Source organism: Salvelinus namaycush, chromosome 23, assembly GCF_016432855.1.
Source record: "Salvelinus namaycush isolate Seneca chromosome 23, SaNama_1.0, whole genome shotgun sequence".
NCBI classification, from domain to species: Eukaryota; Metazoa; Chordata; class Actinopteri; order Salmoniformes; family Salmonidae; genus Salvelinus; species Salvelinus namaycush.
This window is the reverse complement of record NC_052329.1, coordinates 10,126,899-10,147,712: the sequence shown is the minus strand read 5'-3', so window position 1 is coordinate 10,147,712 and position 20,814 is coordinate 10,126,899. Positions and strand designations below refer to the sequence as shown.

The 20,814-nt window shown below is 42.7% G+C and overlaps 1 long non-coding RNA gene across 1 annotated transcript; it reads left to right on the top strand.

The window, feature by feature from the left end:
* Window positions 1–3,850: 3,850 nt before the first annotated feature.
* Window positions 3,851–18,436, top strand: LOC120018770. The gene is made up of 3 exons (XR_005472254.1): window positions 3,851–4,680; window positions 16,915–16,968; window positions 17,203–18,436. It is a non-coding gene; the product is annotated as an uncharacterized LOC120018770 (long non-coding RNA).
* Window positions 18,437–20,814: the final 2,378 nt, after the last annotated feature.

Genomic DNA, 20,814 nt, shown 5'->3' with positions numbered 1-20,814 from the left:
ATTACCAAACAGTCACTGTCCTCTCTGTGCAGGAGATAAACATGTCAACTAGCCATTATTACCAAACAGTCACTGCCCTCTCTGTGCAGGATATAAACATGTCAACTAGACATTATTACCAAACAGTCACTGTCCTCTCTGTGCAGGAGATAAACATGTCAACTAGACATTATTACCAAACAGTCACTGCCCTCTCTGTGCAGGAGATAATCATGTCAACTAGACATTATTACCAAACAGTCACTGTCCTCTCTGTGCAGGAGATAAACATGTCAACTAGCCATTATTACCAAACAGTCACTGCCCTCTCTGTGCAGGAGATAAACATGTCAACTAGACATTATTACCAAACAGTCACTGTCCTCTCTGTGCAGGAGATAAACATGTCAACTAGCCATTATTACCAAACAGTCACTGCCCTCTCTGTGCAGGAGATAAACATGTCAACTAGACATTATTACCAAACAGTCACTGCCCTCTCTGTGCAGGAGATAAACATGTCAACTAGACATTATTACCAAACAGTCACTGCCCTCTCTGTGCCCCTTTTGGCTTCAGTAACGGGGGGAGGCTCATGGTGGCATGGTTCCATGTGGGGTGGTGAAGGGGCACTTATGGTAAATCGAATCAGTGTGTGTGCATGCGCGCGCTTGTTTGTTTGACCAACACAGAGAGTGACAGCGGTAGAAGGAGACTGTGTTTATCGGTGTATTGTATTTCGTTAGCCTGTGGTTAATTTGTAACATGAGCAAAGCATTGGTGTATTGTATTTCGTTAGCCCGTGGTTAATTTGTAACATGAGTTAAGCATCGGTGTATTTGTAACGTTCGTCTGGTGGTGTATTAACGGACCAAGGCGCAGCGGGTGATGAATACATACTGACTTTATTACAAACAGACGAAACACTGACAAAACACTAGAACAAACTACAAAACAATAAACGAAGGCAACAGACCTGAAACAAACGAACTTACATAAAGACGAAGGACGCAAGAACAGGAACAGACTACCTTAAACGAACGGACAAACGAAACAGTCCCATGTGGAATACACTGACACAGGAACAATCACCCACAAACAAACAGTGAGAACAACCTACCTTAATATGACTCTCAATCAGAGGAAACGCCAAACACCTGCCTCTAATTGAGAGCCATACCAGGCAACCCATTAACCCAACATAGAAAACACATAACATAGACTACCCACCCAAACTCACGCCCTGACCAATTAAACACATACCAAACAGAAAACAGGTCAGGAACGTGACAGAACCCCCCCCTCAAGGTGCGAACTCCGGGCGCACCCCTAAAACTCAAGGGGAGGGTCTGGGTGGGCATCTGTCCGCGGTGGCGGCTCCGGCGGTGGACGAGGACACCACTCCACCACTGTCTTTGTCCACCTCCTTAGCGTCCCTTGAGTGGCAACCCTCGCCCCCGACCATGGTCCAGGAACCTTCACCAACGCCCCTCTACAATATAGGAGACAACTCAGGACAGAGAGGTAGTTCAGGACAAAGAGGTAGCTAAGGACAGAGAGGTAGCTAAGGACAGAGAGGTAGCTCAGGACAGAGAGGTAGCTCAGGACAGAGAGGTAGCTCAGGACAGAGAGGTAGCTTAGGACAGAGGGACAACTCCGGACTAGTGGCAGCTCCGGACTGAGTGGCAGCTCCGGACTGAGTGGCAGCTCCGGACTGAGTGGCAGCTCCGGACTGAGTGGCAGCTCCGGACTGAGTGGCAGCTCCGGACTGGAAGGCAGCTCATGACTGGAAGGCAGCTCATGACTGGAAGGCAGCTCATGACTGGAGGGCAGCTCATGACTGGAGGGCAGCTCATGACTGGAGGGCAGCTCATGACTGGAGGGCAGCTCATGACTGGAGGGCAGCTCATGACTGGAGGGCAGCTCATGACTGTAGGGCAGCTCATGACTGTAGGGCAGCTCTGGCAGCTCCTGACTGGCTGGCGGTTCTGGCAGCTCCTGACTGGCTGGCGGCTCTGGCAGCTCCTGACTGGCTGGCGGCTCTGGCAGCTCCTGACTGGCTGGCGGCTCTGGCACCTCCTGACTGGCTGGCGGCTCTGGCAGCTCCTGACTGACGGACGGCTCTAGCGGCTCCTGACTGACGGGCGGCTCTAATGGCTCGGGACAGACGGGCGGCTCTAATGGCTCGTGGCAGACGGATGGCTCAGAAGGCGCTGGGCAGACGGATGGCTTAGAAGGCGCTGGGCAGACGGATGGCTCAGAAGGCGCTGGGCAGACGGATGGCTCAGAAGGCGCTGGGCAGACGGATGGCTCAGACGGCGCTGGGCAGACGGATGGCTCAGACGGCGCTGGGCAGACGGATGGCTCAGACGGCGCTGGGCAGACGGATGGCTCAGACGGCGTTGGGCAGACAGCCGACTCTGACCTGCTGAGGCCCACAGTAGGCCTGGTGCGTGGTGCCGGAACTGGTGGTACCGGACTGGAGACACGTACCTCAAGGCTAGTGCGGGGAGCAGGAACAGGGCACACTGGACTCTCGATGCGCACTATAGGCCTGGTGCGTGGTACCGGAACTGGAGGTACCGGGCTGAGGGCACGCACCTCAGGGCGAGTGCGGGGAGAAGGAACAGTGCGTACAGGGCTCTGGAGACGCACAGGAGGCTTGATGCGTGGTGCCGAAACTGGAGGCACTGAGCTTGAGACACGCACCACAGGGAGAGTGCGTGGAGGAGGAACAGGGCTCTGGAGACGCACTGGAAGCCTGGTGCGTGGTGTAGGCACTGGTGGTACTGAGCTGGGGCGGGAAGGTGGCGCCGGATATACTGGACCGTGTAGGCGTACTGGCTCCCTTGAGCACTGAGCCTGCCCAACCTTACCTGGTTGTATGCTCCCCGTCGCCTGACCAGTGCGGGGAGGTGGAATAACCCGCACCGGGCTATGTAGGCGAACCGGGGACACCATGCGTAAGGCTGGTGCCATGTAAGCCGGCCCAAGGAGACGTACTGGTGGCCAGATATGTAGCGCCGGCTTCATGGCACTTGGCTCAATGCTCAATCTAGCCCTACCACTGCGGGGAGGTGGAATAACCCGCACCGGGCTATGCACACGTACAGGAGACACCGTGCGCTCTACTGCGTAACACGGTGTCTGCCCGTACTCCCGCTCTCCACGGTTAGCCTGGGAAGTGGGCGCAGGTCTCCTACCTGCCCTAGACCCACTACCTCTTAGCCCCCCCCCAAGAAATTTTTGGGTTGTACTTGCGGGCTTCCGTGCTAGACGCGTCCCCTCATAACGCCGGTTCCTCTCTCCGGTTTCCTCCGCTCTCCGAGCTGCCTCCAGCTGTTCCCATGGGCGGCGATTCACTTCAACTTTAGCCCATGGTCCTTTTCCTTCCATGATTTCCTCCCAAGACCAGAAATCCTGCTTCGTGCGCTGTCCGTTAACCCGCTGCTTGATCCGGGTTTGGTGGGTGATTCTGTAACGTTCGTCTGGTGGTGTATTAACGGACCAAGGCGCAGCGGGTGATGAATACATACTGACTTTATTACAAACAGACGAAACACTGACAAAACACTAGAACAAACTACCAAACAATAAACGAAGGCAACAGACCTGAAACAAACGAACTTACATAAAGACGAAGGACGCAAGAACAGGAACAGACTACCTTAAACGAACGGACAAACGAAACAGTCCCATGTGGAATACACTGACACAGGAACAATCACCCACAAACAAACAGTGAGAACAACCTACCTTAATATGACTCTCAATCAGAGGAAACGCCAAACACCTGCCTCTAATTGAGAGCCATACCAGGCAACCCATTAACCCAACATAGAAAACACATAACATAGACTACCCACCCAAACTCACGCCCTGACCAATTAAACACATACCAAACAGAAAACAGGTCAGGAACGTGACAGTATTGTATTTCGTTACCCCGTGGTTAATTTGTAACATGAGTTAAGCATCGGTGTATTGTATTTCGTTAGCCCGTGGTTAATTTGTAACATGAGTTAAGCATCGGTGTATTGTATTTCGTTAGCCCGTGGTTAATTTGTAACATGAGTTAAGCATCGGTGTATTGTATTTCGTTAGCCCGTGGTTAATTTGTAACATGAGTTAAGCATCGGTGTATTGTATTTCGTTAGCCCATGGTTAATTTGTAACATGAGTTAAGCATCAGTGTATTGTATTTCGCGGCAGGTTGACACATGATATGTTTATCGTCAGGTGTTAAACACATAAGGAAGGGGAGTATACAGAACATTGGTATAGGTACTGTATAGGCCTATTTGGCTGTTCCTGTGAATGAAGACAAGACTAAAGAAGAGAGGAAAGGGGTATACTCTCTACAATTATTCAGCCATTCCTCCTTTTTTTCAATCATCATGTCTTCCTGTATTTTTGTTTTGTTGTTCCAAGAGCTCAGGTGGTTGGTGCAGGGTGCTTGTGGGTTTGATTCCAACACGGGCTACATACACTGCATAAGCAGGTGGTAAAAGTGAGTGGATGTGGATTACAGCTGATTGAGCGTTGTTTTGATTTGTCTCTCCAGTGGTGAACGAGGATGGCCAGCCGCTCATAGAGGGGAAACTGAAAGAGAAGCAGGTTCGCTGGAAGTTCATCAAACGCTGGAAGACTCGCTACTTCACCCTGGCAGGAAACCAGCTCCTCTTCCGGAAGGGAAAATCTGTATGTATCCCTTTCAAACCTTTCAATACTTTAATTAGGTGTGATAATAAAAAATCTAAAGTTTGTTCCTAAGTGTTTGTCCTATATCCTCTACGGACCACCCATCCCGGATCCGGGATCATTCTCATCAGAAACGCTGACTAGAATAGCCTAGCCTAGCGCCACAGGGATATAATATAATATAATTTCATGAAATCACATGTCCAATACAGCAAATGAAAGATAAACATCTTGTGAATCCAGCCAACATGTCCGATTTTTAAATGTTTTACAGCGAAAACACAACATATATTTATGTTAGCTCACCACAATATCCAAAAACACACCGCCATTTTTTCACAGAAAAGATAGCTTTCACAAAACCCACAAATAGAGATAAAATTAATCACTAACCTTTGAACAACTTCATCAGATGACAGTCATATGACATCATGTTATACAATACATTTATGTTTTGTTCGATTATGTTCATATTTATAGCCACAAATCGTGGTTTTACATTGGCGCCATGTTCAGAAATGGCTCCAAAATAGCGAAAGTAATTACAGATAGCAACGTGAAATACAGAAATACTCATCATAAACTTTGATGAAAGATACATGTTTAACATATAATTAAAGATACACTGGTTCTTAATGCAACCGCTGTGTTAGATTTAAAAAATAACTTTAGTAAAAAGCACAGCATGCAATAATCTGAGACAGCGCTCAGCCATTCTCCGCCATGTTGGAGTCAACAGAAATACGAAATTACATCATAAATATTCCCTTACCTTTGATGATCTTTCATCAAAATGCAGTGCCAGGAATCCTAGTTCCACAATAAATCGTTTTTTTGTTTTATAATGTCCATTACTTCTGTCGAATTAGCAACTTTGGCTAGCATGTGTAGTTCACGTGTCCATTGAACTTTACGCTAATGAACGAAAACTTCAAAGTGATATTACAAATCGAATAAACTGGTCAAACTCAGTTGAGAATCAATCTTCAGGATGTTTTTCTCATATATATCCAATAACGTCCCAAATGGAGCATTTCTTCATGTCTATCTAACGCATTGAAGACAAGGACATCACATGCCCTGTGTGCGTGGCCAAGAACTGGCAATCTGCCTGACCTGTCACTCCAAAGGCTCTCATCCGGTCCCACATGAAGCTATATGCTTCATTCCACGTTCTACTGCCTGTTGACATCTAGTGGAAGGCGTATGAAGTGCATACAGATCCATAAATATAAGGCAATTGAATAGGCGATGCCTTTCACAGCGACCCATTTCAGAATTTTCACTTCCTGTTTGGAAGTTTGCCTGCCATATGAGTTCTGTTTTACTCACAGATATAATTCAAACAGTTTTAGAAACTTCAGAGTGTTTTCTATCCAATAGTAATAATAATATGATCATATGATCTAGGACAGAGTACGAGGCCATTTAATTTGGGCACAAATTCATCCAAAAGTGAAAATGTCGCCCCCTATACCTAAGAAGATATCTGAGAGATATAAGAAAGGTCAGGAAACTTTTTTATTTTATTTTTTACATATATTTAACGCCTTGTTTTTGGCACTAAACAAATCAAATCAAATTGTATTTGTCACGTACGCGTGTTTAGCAGATTTTATTGCGGGTGTAGCGAAATGCTTGTATATACAATCTCCATAAATACCTTACCAGTCAAAAGTTTGGACCTACTCACCTACTCATTCAAGGGTTTTTCTTTATTTGAATTATTTCATACATTGTAGAATAATAGCGAAGGCATCAAAACGATTAAATAACACATATGGAATCATGTAGTAACCAAAAAAGTGTTAAACAAATCAAAATATATATTTGATTCTTCAAAGTAGCCATCCTTTGCCTTGATGACAGTTTTGCACACGCTTGTCATTCTCTCAACCAGCTTCATGAGGAATGCTTTTCCAACAATTCTTGAAGGAGTTCCCACATATGCTGAGCACTTGATGGCTGCTTTTCCTTCACTCTGCGGTCCAACTCATTCCCAACCATCTCAGTTGGGTTGAGGTCGGTGACTGTGGAGGCCAGGTCATCTGATGCAGCACTCCTTCACTCTCCTTCTTGGTAAAATAGCCCTTACACTGCCTGGAGGTGCATTGGGTCATTGTCTTGTTGAAAAACAAATGATGTCCCACTAAGCGCAAACCAGATGGGATGGAGTATCGCTGCAGAATGCTGTGGTAGCCATGCTGGTTAAGTGTGCCTTGAATTCTAAATAAATCACAGACAGTGGTACCAGCCAAGCTCCCCCACACTGTCACAGCTCCTCCTCCATGCTTCATTGTGGGAACCACACATGCAGAGATCATCCGTTCACCTACTCTGTGTCTCACAAAGACACGGCGGTTGGAGCAAAAAATCTCAAATTTGGACTCATCAGAACAAATTTCCACCGGTCTAATGTCCATTGTTCATTTCTTGGTCCAATCAAGTCTCTTCTTCTTGGTGTCCTTTTTTAAATGTATGTTTTAATTTAACTAGGCAAGTCAGTTAAAACTTCTTTGGGATAGGGGGTGGTATTTTGACGTCCGGATGAAAAGTGTGTCCAAAGTAAACTGCCTGCTACTCAGGCCGAGAAGCTAGGATATGCATATAATTGGTAGATTTGGATAGAAAATACTCTAAAGTTTCTAAAACTGTTAAAATAATGTCTGTGAGTATAACAGAACTGAAAAGGCAGGCGAAACCCCGAGGACAAACCCCCCCCCTCCCCAAAAAAATGTTTTTATCCTACCACTGATTTCAATGGCTGGCACTGTTATAATAGGGCGAAATCGTGCCCGATTGCAGTTCCTAGGGCTTCCACTAGATATCAACAGTCTTTAGAAAGAGTTTCAGGCTGGTTTTTGGAAAAATGAGGGAGAAGAAGGCGTTTTTCTAAGGGCTCCCATTTTGGCTGTAGTGTTTCCATGCGCATGGCCGAGAGCGCGTTCTTTTTGTTTATCTCCGGTAAAGACAACGATTCTCCGTCTTAAATTGTATTGCTTATTTGCGTATTAGGGTACCTAAGGGTTGATTATAAACGTTGATTGACTTGTTTGGATAAGTTTATTGGTAATGTTTGGGATTCAATCCAACCGAGTGGATTATTGACTGAAGCGCGCCAGCTAAACTGAGTTTTTATGGATATACAGAAGAAATTTATCGAACAAAAGGACCATTTGTAATGTAACTGAGACCTTTTGGAGTGCCAACAGAAGAAGATCTTCAAAGGTAAGGCATATATTATATCGCTATTTCTGACTTTCGTGTCGCAACTCCCTAGTTGTAAATGATTTGTTATGCATTTGTGTGTTGGACGCTGTCCTCAGATAATCGAATGGTTTGCTTTCGCCGTAAAGCCTTTTTGAAATCTGACACCTTGGCTGGATTAACAACAAGTTAAGCTTCATTTTGATGTATTGCACTTGTGATTTCATGAAAGTTGAATATTTATAGTAATTTAATTTGAATTTGGCACTCCAAAGAAGTTTAAGAATTAATTATATTTACAATGGCGGCCTACAGTGGGTTAACTGCCTTGTTCAGGGGCAGAATGACAGATTTTTACCTTGTCAGCTCAGGGATTCGATCCAGCAACCCTTTGGTTACTGACCCAACGCTCTAACCACTAGCCTACCTGTGGCCCCTTTAGTAGTGGTTTATTTGCAGCAATTCAACCATGAAGGCCTGATTGAGTCTCCTCTGAACAGTTGATGTTGAGATGTGTCTGTTACTTGACCTCTGTGAAGCATTTATTTGGGCTGCAATTTCTGAGGCTGGTAACTCTAATGAACTTATCCTCTGCAGCAGAGGTAACTCCGGGTCTTCCTTTCCTGTGGCGGCCCTCGTGAGAGCCAGTTTCATCATAGCGCTTTATGGTTTTGAAGAAATGTTCAAAGTTCTTGACATTTTCCGTATTGACTGACCTTCATGTCTTAAAGTAATGATGAACTGTCGTTTCTCTTTGCTTATTTGAGCTGTTCTTGCCTTAATATGGACTTGGTCTTTTACCAAATAGGGTTATCTTCTGTATACCACCCTTACCTTGTCACAACACAACTGTTAATTGAAATGTAGGTGACTACCTCATGAAGCTGGTTGAGAGAATGCCAAAAGCTGCCATCAAGGCAAAGGGTGGCTATTTTGAAGAATCTCAAATATGAAATATACTTTGATTTGTTGAACACTTGTTTGGTTACTACAGGATTCCATATGTGTTATTTCATCGTTTTGATGTCTTCACTATTATTCTACAATATAGAAAATAGTAAAAAATAAAGAAAAAACTTTGAATGAGCAGGTGTGTCCAAACTTTTGACTGGTAGTGTACTTCCATTCACTTTTTCAACTGGTACCAGGGGACTTTCAGACAAGAGTTTGTAAGGCCTGTGTGCGTCCAAGAGCAAAGCATGTAAACACAACATGTTCGTGAGAGTCTCATCTTTTTCCATAAGGGGTCATAATAGTTTGTAGGCCAAACCGAGTGACAAAAAAATAAGCTAGCTAACATCAGCTAACTCCTCCCTTATGTTTCATCATTGTTTAGCCCAAATGGAGCTGTTGCTATGGATAGTCGCACAGACTTATAGTAAAAGGTCACAGCTGTTTGTCAGAGTTTAGCGTGACGAAAAGCAGCTAGCTAACGTCAGCTAACAGCTCTCTCATATCGCGTCATTGTGCCGTCCAAATGGAGCTGTTGCTATGGATAGTCGCACAGACTTATAGTAAAAGGTCACAGCTGTTTGTCAGAGTTTAGTGTGACGAAAAGCAGCTAGCTAACGTCAGCTAACAGCTCTCTCATATCGCGTCATTAGCTGCCCAAATGGAGCTGTTGCTATGGATACCAATGCATTTCAATGGCAAAAAAAGAGCCATAGACTAGAATGGTAGGGCAAGAATTGTAGATTATTTCTATCTAATCTTTCACCTGCTTAAACTATTAAGTCCAAACCAATGCTGAGATGTTTAGACTGACCCTACTTAGATTGCTTGTCAAAAGATTTTTCATACTATATACAATGTGTTTCAATGAAAACCACAGGAATACAGAGGAAGCAACTCAAAATGGTCCTGCTCCTTGGCCAATTAAGTTACAAGACCATATTTAAAGCATTCAGGCTATCAAATTCTTTATCACTTTTATAAACTATAACTAAATAAATTTGCATAAAATAACTCACCAACAGTAAATCTTGAACCGTTCAACCTAGAGACACCACACCATATTTCACATGTTTAGGCTACCTTAACTTCAAATTCTTTCAAACCTTTATCAACTATAACTACATAGATTTGCAAACATTTGCATAAAATAACTCACCAACATTAATTCTTCATCCGTTCAAGATAGATACAGCAAACCAACGTTCATATGTTCAGGCTATCCTAACTTTTCATGTACATACTTGTTCAACTACAGTGGCAAGAAAAAGTATGTGAACCCTTTGGAATTACCTGGATTTCTGCATAAATTGGTCATAAAATTTGATCTGATCTTCATCTAAGTCACAACAATAGACAAACACAGTGTGCTTAAACTAATAACACACAAATTATTGTTTTTTTCTTGTCTATATTGAATACATAATTGAAACGTTCTCAGTGTAGGTTGGAAGTATGTGAAAGTATGTGAACCCCTAGGCTAATAACTTCTCCAAAAGCTAATTGGAGTCAGGAGTCAGCTAAACTGGAGTCCAATCAATGAGACGAGATTGGAGATGTTGGTTAGAGCTGCCTAGAGTGTCAGCTAAAGACTTACAGAACTCTCTGGAACATGCTAACATCTCTGTCGACGAGTCTACGATACATAAAACACTAAACAAGATTGGTGTTCATGGGAGGACACCACGGAAGATGCCACTGCTGTCCAAAAAAAGCATTGCTGCACGTCTGAAGTTTGCAAAATAGCACCTTGATGTTCCACAGCGCTACTGGCAAAATATTCTGTGGACAGATTAGACTAAAGTTGAGTTGTTTGGAAGGAACACACAACACTATGAAAATACGCAGAAGAAAATACGCCTTCTGTAGTGGCCCAGTCAGAGTCCTGACCTCAACCTGATTGAGATGCTGTGGCATGACCTCAAGAGAGGAGTTCACACCAGACATCCCAAGAATATTGTTGAACTGAAACAGTTTTGTAAGTAGGAATGGTCCAAAATTCCTCCTGACCGTCGTGCAGGTCTGATCCACAACTACAGAAAACGTTTGGTTGAGGTTATTGCTGCCAAAGGATGGTCAACCAGTTATTAAATCCAAGGGTTCACATACTTTTTGCACCCTGTTTACATGGTGTGTTCAATAAATACATGAAAACATATATTTGTTTGTGTGTTATTAGTTTAAGCAGAATGTGTTTGTCTACTGTTGTGACTTAGATGAAGGTAAGATACATTTTTATGACCAATTTATGCAGAAATCCAGGTAATTCTAAAGGGTTCACATACCTTTTCTTGCCACTGTATAACCAGTCACCACAATTACAATTGCAGACACTACTTAAAACGGCTTTGCTTTAAATAGTAAAGAAAAACCTTTTTTAAACTTCTACCACAAAAATACTTTTAAAGAGGTACTTCATGTACAATTACCATCTAGCTGTTCAAGTCAAATTTCCCCTCAGGACAATAGAGTATATCACATCATATACACAGGGGGCAGAAATATATTTTAGACAGAAATATGCCTCCCCATAACCTGACAGCACTGTTAGTCACTGGACTCCCTGTCCTTATGTGTTTTCCTATTCTACTTTTTCTTTTTCTTCTTAATTGAATCATGATGTGATTTTGGGTAAAACAAGGTCTAACGTCACTCTGGGGAATCCACTAGAGATGACTGTAACAACTTTGGCCCCAGTATTGAGCCTTGGGGGATGCCCAAGGTCAGAGTATGATGCTGCAACTTCTTGAGTCATTCTTCCCTTTAATAACTCAGTATGAAAATCGACACTCAGAAGTAGCAGCAAAAAAAACAAATGAAAACCAGAGAAGGAAGGAGATGATGCTGGCTGTGTGTGTGTGTGTGTGTGTGTGTGTGTGTGTGTGTGTGTGTGTGTGTGTGTGTGTGTGTGTGTGTGTGTGTGTGTGTGTGTGTGTGTGTGTGTGTGTGTGTGTGTGTGTGTGTGTGTGTGAAGACGGGGAGACCACTGTGTTTTAACGATACAAATCGCTCCAACTAATTAGTGTTTGATTCTGACTTACTTTGAGGCCGAACTTGGTGTAAGGTCATTGGACTTTACGGCAGAAATAATTATTGTGCAAAGAAAAAAGTGTTGCCTTTGAGAAAACGAGACCGTAAAACAACGTGTTGAGATCACGTAGTCATCAGAAAGCCCATGAGTCATCACCATGTGCCAAAACAAAGCGAAACACTCAACTTTATTACAATGAAAAAAAGATACAGTATTCATTCAACTTCAGCCACAATGTAATTAGAGCTGATCTGTTTTATCGTGCTGTTGGTGTGTGTGTAGTGTTGGTGTGTGTGTGTGTATGTCATTGAGCAGGGATTAGATGAGAGACCTTATTGTTAGTCAATGCCATGTTAGCGAGAGAGAGAGAGATGCGTCAACAGCAACCTTGGGAAAATCATTAACAGCAGACTCGTACATTTCCTCAGTGAAAACAATGTACTGAGCAAATGTCAAATTAGCTTTTTTACCAAATTACTGTACGACAGACCACTTATTCACCCTGCACACCCTAATTGACAAACAAACAAACCAAAACAAAGGCAAAGTCTTCTCATGCTTTGTTGATTTCAAATAAGCGTTTTACTCAATTTGGCATGAGGGTTTGCTATACAAATTGATGGAAAGTGGTAAATCTCAGTAAGAAGAAAATAATGGTGTTCCAAAAAAGATCCAGTTGCCACAAATACAGATTCCATCTTGACACCGTTGCCCTAGAGCAGTGGTTCCCAAACTTTCTATTGTCCCGTACCCCTTCAAACATTCAACCTCCAGCTGTACCCCCTCTAGCACCAGGGTCAGCACACTCTCAAATGTTGTTTCTTGACATCATTGTAAGCCTGCCACACATACACTATATGATACATTTATTAAACATAAGAATGAGTGTGAGTTTTTGTCACAACCCGGCTCGTGGGAAGTGACAAAGAGCTCTTATAGGACCCGGGCACAAATAATAATATAATAATAATAAATAATTTTGCTCTTTATTTAACTATCTTATATTAAAAAAAACGTATTTGTTCATCGAAAATTGTGAATAATTCACCACAGGTTAATGAGAACTGTGTGCTTGAAAATACGCTCATAACTTTGCAATGTTGGGTTGTGTTAGAGAGAGTCTCTGTCTTAAATCATTTCCCACACACAGTCTGTGCCTGTATTTAGTTTTCATGCTAGTGATGGCCAAGAATCCACTCTCACGTAGGTACGTGGTTGCAAAGGGCATCAGTGTCTTAACAGCGTGATTTGCCAAGGCAGGATACTCTGAGCGCAGCCCAATCCAGAAATCTGGCAGTGGCTTCTGATTAAATTCCATTTTCACAGAATCTCTTGTTGCAATTTCGATGAGGCTCTCTTGTTCAGATATCGGTAAGTGGATTGGAGGCAGGGCATGAAAGGGATAACAAATCCAGTTGTTTGTGTCATCCGTTTTGGGAAAGTATCTGCGTAATTGCGCACCCAACTCACTCAGGTGCTTCGCTATATCACATTTTACATTGTCCGTAAGCTTGAGTTCATTTGCACACAAAAAATCATACAATGATGGAAAGACCTGTGTGTTGTCCTTGTTAATGCAGACAGAGAAAAGCTCCAACTTCTTAATCATAGCCTCAATTTTGTCCCGCACATTGAATATAATTGCGAAGAGTCCCTGTAATCCTAGATTCAGATCATTCAGGCGAGAAAAAACATCACCCAGATAGGCCAGACGTGTGAGAAACTCGTCATCATGCAAGAGTTCAGACAAGTGAAAATTATGGTCAGAAAATACAACTTTAAGCTCGTCTCTCAATTAAAAAATAACGTGTCTATACTTTGCCCCTTGATAACCAGCACACATCTGTATGTTGTGAAAGAGTTCAGGGGCCTTGCTTTAACAAAGTTAACTATTTTCACTGTATTGTCCAAAACGACTTTCAAGCTGTCAGGCATTCTCTTGAACAAGAGCCTCTCGGTGGATGCTGCAGTGTACCCAAGTGGCGTTGGGAGTAACTGCTTGCACTCGCGTTACCACTCCACTATGTCTCCCTGTCATGGCTTTTGCGCCATCAGTACAGATACCAACACATCTTGACCACCAAAGTCCATTTGATGTCACAAAGCTGTCCAGTGCTTTAAAAATATTGTCTCCTTTTGTCCTGGTTTGCAGAAAATGTCTTCCTTAATTGATCCCCCCATAAACGTAACGGATATATACCAGGAGCTGTGCCAGGCCCGCCACGTCTGTTGACTCATCCAGCTGTAACGCATAGAATTCACTGGCTTGTATGCGAAGCAGTAATTATTTCAAAACATCTCCTGCCATGTCACTGCTGCGTCATGAAACAGTGTTGTTTGATGGAGGCATTGTCTGTATATTTTCTGGGGCATTTTTCCCCAGCATTGTCCCAGCCATATCCGCGGTAGCAGGAAGAATTAAGTCCTCCACAATAGTATGGGGCTTGCCTGTCCTAGCCACTCGGTAGATCACCATATAAGACGTATCTAGCCCCTTCTTATTAATGGTATCAGTTGCTTTTGTACATGTCTTACTACCTAAAAGTCGTATTAATTCTCGCTTAAAAAACTCCCGTGGCTTATTTTTCAAATTGGCATGTTTTGTTTCTAAATGTCTGCACAAGAGTGAAGGTTTCATCGAGTTGTGAGATAGTACTTTTGCACATATAACACACTGTGGCTGAGGAAAGGCACTACTCCCAATATAAGTTGAACCGTTGCATTTCACCTAACCATTTCCCCAAAGCCTTAGGACACACACGCAATAGGAACTAGGGGAGTGGCGAGAAGAGTACATTGACTTCTCCTTCAGTCTGTGTGAATACATGAGCAGCTTAACCACTGTAGCTAACAGAAGACAGACCCTCCACACAGACAGCCAGATCCTCTCTCACACACACACACACACACACACACACACACACACACACACACACACACACACACACACACACACACACACACACACACACACACACACACACACAGACACACACACACACACACACACACACACACACACACACACACACACACACACACACACACATTGCAGAGTCATCCTGACGTGTGAGATGGGAGATAACAGTGTATTCCACGAGTCAGAGAGATGTAGCTGTCTTAAGGGGTAGAGCATTAGAGACAGTGCTTATGGGCTCAAGGATTTCATTTCCTCCCTTATATAAGGACCAAGACAATAAAACACCCTCTTGTCTTACTGCAGTAAATCTTTGCAAGAGGACCATAAAAGTTTATGTTTTGCGCTAACGTACTGTTGTTACAAATCCTAGCAAACTTTTATTTTGCTCCTGAAATATGTGGCATTAAACAACAGGTCTTCAACAACAGCCGCAAGGCAGCTGTTCAACAGTAAAACATGTCAGTGTCACAATGTTGAATGTTAATATTATCAATGTGCCTCTCGGGAACCTGGCAGCGTTTAAGTGTGTCAGAAAATGGCCATTCATCATGTGTAGGGGTGATAGTGGAACACCATTAACAGCCCCCCTCCCCCTCACTTTTACGCTGCTGCTACTGTCTGTTATTATCTATGCATAATCACTTTAATAACTCTACCTACATGTACATATTACCTCAACTAACCGGTGCCTCCGCACATTGACTCTGTACCTTTGCCCCCCTGTATATAGTCTTACTATTGTTATTTTACTGCTGCTCTTTAATTACTTGTTACTTTTATTTTTTCTTATTTTATTTTTTCTTAAAACTGCATTGTTGGTTAAGGGCTTGTAAGTAAGCATTTCACTGTAAGGTCTACACCTGTTGTATTCAGCATTTCACTGTAAGGTCTACACCTGTTGTGCTCGGTGCATGTGGCTAATTAAAATTAGATTTGATTAATCATTAATCATGGCTAATTAAAATTTGATTTGATTCATCATGTGTAGTGGTGATAGTGAAACGACATTTAAAAAATGCCATTCATCATGTTTAAAAAAAATGTTTAACCTTTATTTAACTAGGCAAGTCCGTTAAGAACAAATTCTTATTTTCAATGACGGCCTACCAAAAGGCAAAAGGCCTCCTGCAGGGACGGGGGCTGCGATTAAAAATGTAAAAAAAAAAAAATATAGGACAAAACACACGTCACGACAGGAGAGACAACACAACACTGCATAAAGAGAGACCTAAGACAACAACGTAGCAAGGCAGTAACACATGACAACACAGCATGGTAGCAACACATGACAACAACATGGTAGCAACACAACATGGCAGCAGCACAATATGGTAGCAGCACAAAACATGGTACAAACATTATTGGGCACAGACAACAGCACAAAGGGCAAGAAGGTAGAGACAACAATACATCACGCAAAGCAGCCACAACTGTCAGTAAAAGTGTCTTTGAATGAAGAGATTGAGATAAAACTGTCCAGTTTGAGTGTTTGTTGCAGCTCGTTCCAGTCGCTAGCTGCAGCAAACTGAAAAGACGAGCGACCCAGGGATGTGTGTGCTAAGGGGACATTTTAACAGAATGTGACTGGCAGAACAGGTGTTCTATGTGAAGGATGACGACTGCAGTAGGTATCTCAGATAGGGGGGAGTGGCCTAAGAGGGTTTTTATAAATAAGCATCAACCAGTGGGTCTTGCGATGGGTTTACAGAGATGACCAGTTTACAGAGGAGTATAGAGTGCAGTGATGTGTCCTATAAGGAGCATTGGTGGAAAATCTGACGGCCGAATGGTAAAGAACATCTGGCCACTCGAGAGCACCCTTACCTGCCGATCTATAAATTACATCTCCCTAATCTAGCATGGGTAGGATGGTCATTTGAATCAGGGTTAGTTTGGCAGCTGGGGTGAAAGAGGAGCGATTACGATAGAGGAAACCAAGATTTAATATTAGCCTGCAGCTATGATATGTGCTGAGAGAAGTACAGTGTAGTGGTGATAGTGAAACGACATCAATAGAATTGGATTGCTGCTCCAAAGTGTGCATTTATAACTATTTATTCATGTTTAACTAGAATCTCCCCATGTTGCTGAAAGGTTTATCTCTGTCCTGTCTTGTCTACTACAGAAAGATGAGCTAGACGACAGCACCATCGAGCTGAGCAAAGTGCAGAGCGTCAAGGTGGGTGAACTTCCAAGTCCATTCATGTAACAACAATTCCATTCATACCCTTTGTCCACTTCTGATAATCCTGTCTGTCTGTCTGTCTGTCTGTCTGTCTGTCTGTCTGTCTGTCTGTCTGTCTGTCTGTCTGTCTGTCTGTCTGTCTGTCTGTCTGTGTCTGTGTCTGTGTCTGTGTGTGTGTGTGTGTGTGTGTGTGTGTGTGTGTGTGTGTGTGTGTGTGTGTGTGTCCAGGTGGTGGCTAAGAAGCGCCGTGAGCGGGGTCTCCCTCGGGCCTTTGAGATCTTCACGGACAGTAAGACTTACGTCCTGAAGGCTCGTGATGAGAAGCATGCTGAGGAGTGGCTCCAGTGTATTAATGTTGCCGTGGCCCAGGCCAGAGAGAAAGAGAACAGAGAGGCCACCACCTACCTGTGACCTTATGACCTGGAAGATATTCTACTGTGAACCGTTCCTGAGCCAGAAACACAACATACAGCCCCGTGCTACTGTACCATCTACTAACAACAGCTGTGACGTCCACTGTTTCTGATCATCTGACAGGCCTGTGACGTCCACTGTTTCTGATCATCTGACAGACCTGTGACGTCCACTGTTTCTGATCATCTGACAGACATGTGACGTCCACTGTTTCTGGTCATCTGACGGACCTGTGGGGCAGTGAAGACTGATATCCAGACATCATTACCAGAATTTTGACAAACATTTATATAGGGTATTGTTTCAGTATTTACAGCAATAAGGATCTTACTAGCAATATGGACCTTCTATTTCCAGCAATAACAATCTACATAGTAAACCTAGCAATAAGAGCTCAATATGAACAGCATGAGAAAACTATCTTGGCCCAGACAGTGAAGATGAAAACCCCCAAATAGATAGCATATGAGAGTGTTCTACAGCAAACAAACGGATTTAGCAGTATAATTTATTAATATACCGTCATTTAGCAGTATAATTTATTAATATACCGTCATTTAGCAGTATAATTTATTAATATACTGTAATTTAGCAGTATAATTTATTAATATACCGTCATTTAGCAGTATAATTTATAAATATACCGTCATTTAGCAGTATAATTTATTAATATACTGTAATTTAGCAGTATAATTTATTAATATACCGTCATTTAGCAGTATAATTTATTAATATACCGTCATTTAGCAGTATAATGTATTACTATACCGTAATTTAGCAGTATAATTTATTAATATACCGTCATTTAGCAGTATAATTTATTAATATACCGTCATTTAGCAGTATAATGTATTACTATACCGTAATTTTGCAGTATAATTTATTAATATACCGTAATTTAGCAGTATCATTTATTAATATACCGTCATTTAAAAAGTGGTATTACACACACCCAGTGGTGTAATATAGTGAGCTACAAAAGTATTGAGAAAGTTACAGACGCACAAATATCATACCTCCAAGACATGCTAACCTTTCACCATTACAATAACAGGGGAGATTAGCATTTTATATCATACCTCCAAGACATGCTAACCTTTCACCATTACAATAACAGGGGAGATTAGCATTTTGGCGGGGGTATGATATTTGTGCGTCTGTAACTTGCTCACTCATCATTATTCATGATTCATTCAGGATTATCCGTAATTATGGTAGCATCCACATTAATGTATCAGTGTTTAGAAACATATTATATTCTTATTTACAATAAAAGTGACTCCAAAATGACACAATACATTATTTACCATTCATTTCTATTGGGCCCAAAATAATCTGAAACACAACCAAAACTAACAGAAAATGTATCTAACCAATTTGTGGAGTCACAAGCTTGTTGAGACGAAATGCTTAACTTTTTACTACTTTAATCATTTCTAAACGGTTCATCCGATATGGATGAAAATACCCTGAATTGAAAGCTGACGGTCTGCACGTTAATCTCATAGTCATTGTATCATTTCAAATTCAAAGTGCTGGAGTACAGAGACAAAACAACCGAAAATGTGTCACTGTCCCAAATACGTTTGGAGCTCACTGTATGTCATAGTTGATAAATGAACAGACTAGTCCTCTGGAGGTCTTAGCAGAGGCTCAGAACAACCGTGGGGGATATGGGCCACACTGCTGGGGGCTTTATAGCTACGCTTACTCTCCCTATAGGACACGCTCTTCTATGGAGAAACATGTTTATTGGCAAAGCTATCATCTTTTTATTCTCTTGCCTTTTCTTCCAAGAAAAGAGTTTGGTGTGTGTGTGTGTGTGTGTGTGTGTGTGTGTGTGTGTGTGTGTGTGTGTGTGTGTGTGTGTGTGTGTGTGTTTACAATGATGAGCGTTGTTGACATTTCTGACTTGTCCATTAATAACTATACATTAAACCTATTGTTTGCAGAACTCTCTCTCATCACGCTGGAATTTACCACCCCACCCCTAATTGGAGTAACTAGAGAACAACAACTCTTAGGCTTCTACTTCCAGCGTATACATACTATATACATTTTACGGACACAAGGTATTAACAATAGTTATCTTTTGTTTGTTTTTAGTCCCATCCTTAAGCTATTCTCAACCCCTCCCATTTATCTCTGAAGACCACCCAGTTTTGATTTCTATTTGCCATATATTTGCCAACTGTGCTGTTTCACCAAACTTCTGAACCTACCGTATATACGTTTGACTTTAGTTATCTTGTTATTTTTAGTCCTACCCTTCAGCTCCACTCAGCTTTCCAATGAACCCATTGACTTGCCTGAATGAGCAATGTGTTCTAGAATCTGAACAAATTAAACAATACACTCACAAACTGCTAAGAAAATCTAAGAATTGGACTGGAGATTTCCTTGTGGGTTCAGAACCAGCACCAGCTGTCATAATGAATGAACTCTTTCTGTGGACGATGCAGCCAGTTAAGTCATTTTTAATGATTTGTAAGTGTAGATGAAGTACACCCAGTGGTCAGTTTATTAGGTAGACCCAGCGGTCAGTTTATTAGGTACACCCAGTGGTCAGTTTATTAGGTACACCCAGTGGTCAGTTTATTAGGTACACCTAGAGGTCAGTTTATTAGGTACACCCAGCGGTCAGTTTATTAGGTAAACCCAGTGGTCAGTTTATTAGGTACACCCAGTGGTCAGTTTATTAGGTACACCCAGTGGTCAGTTTATTAGGTACACCCAGTGGTCAGTTTATTAGGTACACCTAGTGGTCAGTTTATTAGGTACACCCAGTGGACAGTTTATTATTAGGTACCCCCCTTTGCCTTCAGAACAGCCAGAATTGTTTGTGGCCATGGATTCTACAAGGTGTGACGTTCAAGCGTTGGTCAATTGGTATCAGACCTAATGTGTGCCAGGAACACATTTCCCACGTCATTACACCAATGCCACCAGCCTATACCGTTGACACCAGGCAGGATGGGGCCACGGACTGCTTACACCAAATCCTGACTTTGCCGTCAGCATGACGCAACAGGAACAGAAATTCGTCAGACCAGGCAATGTTTTTCCAGTGTTTGTTCAGTGTTGGTGATCGTGTGCCCACTGGAGCTGCTTCTTGTTTTTAGCTGAAATGAGTGTAACCCGGTGTGGTCATCTGCTGTAATAGCCCATCCGTGACAAGGACCGATGAGTTGGGCGTTCTGAGATTGCCATTCTTCACACCACGTTGTACTGTGCCGTTATTTGCTTGTTAGCTTGCATTCTCCTTCAACCTTCGCCTGAAGGACTGACTGGATATTTTTAGTTTGCAGCACCATTCTCTGTAAACCCGTCAGTTTCTGAGGTAATGGATCCGGTGCGCCTGGCACCGACGATCATACAACGCTCAAACTCGCTTAGGTTACTCGTTTTGCCCTTTCTAATGTTCAA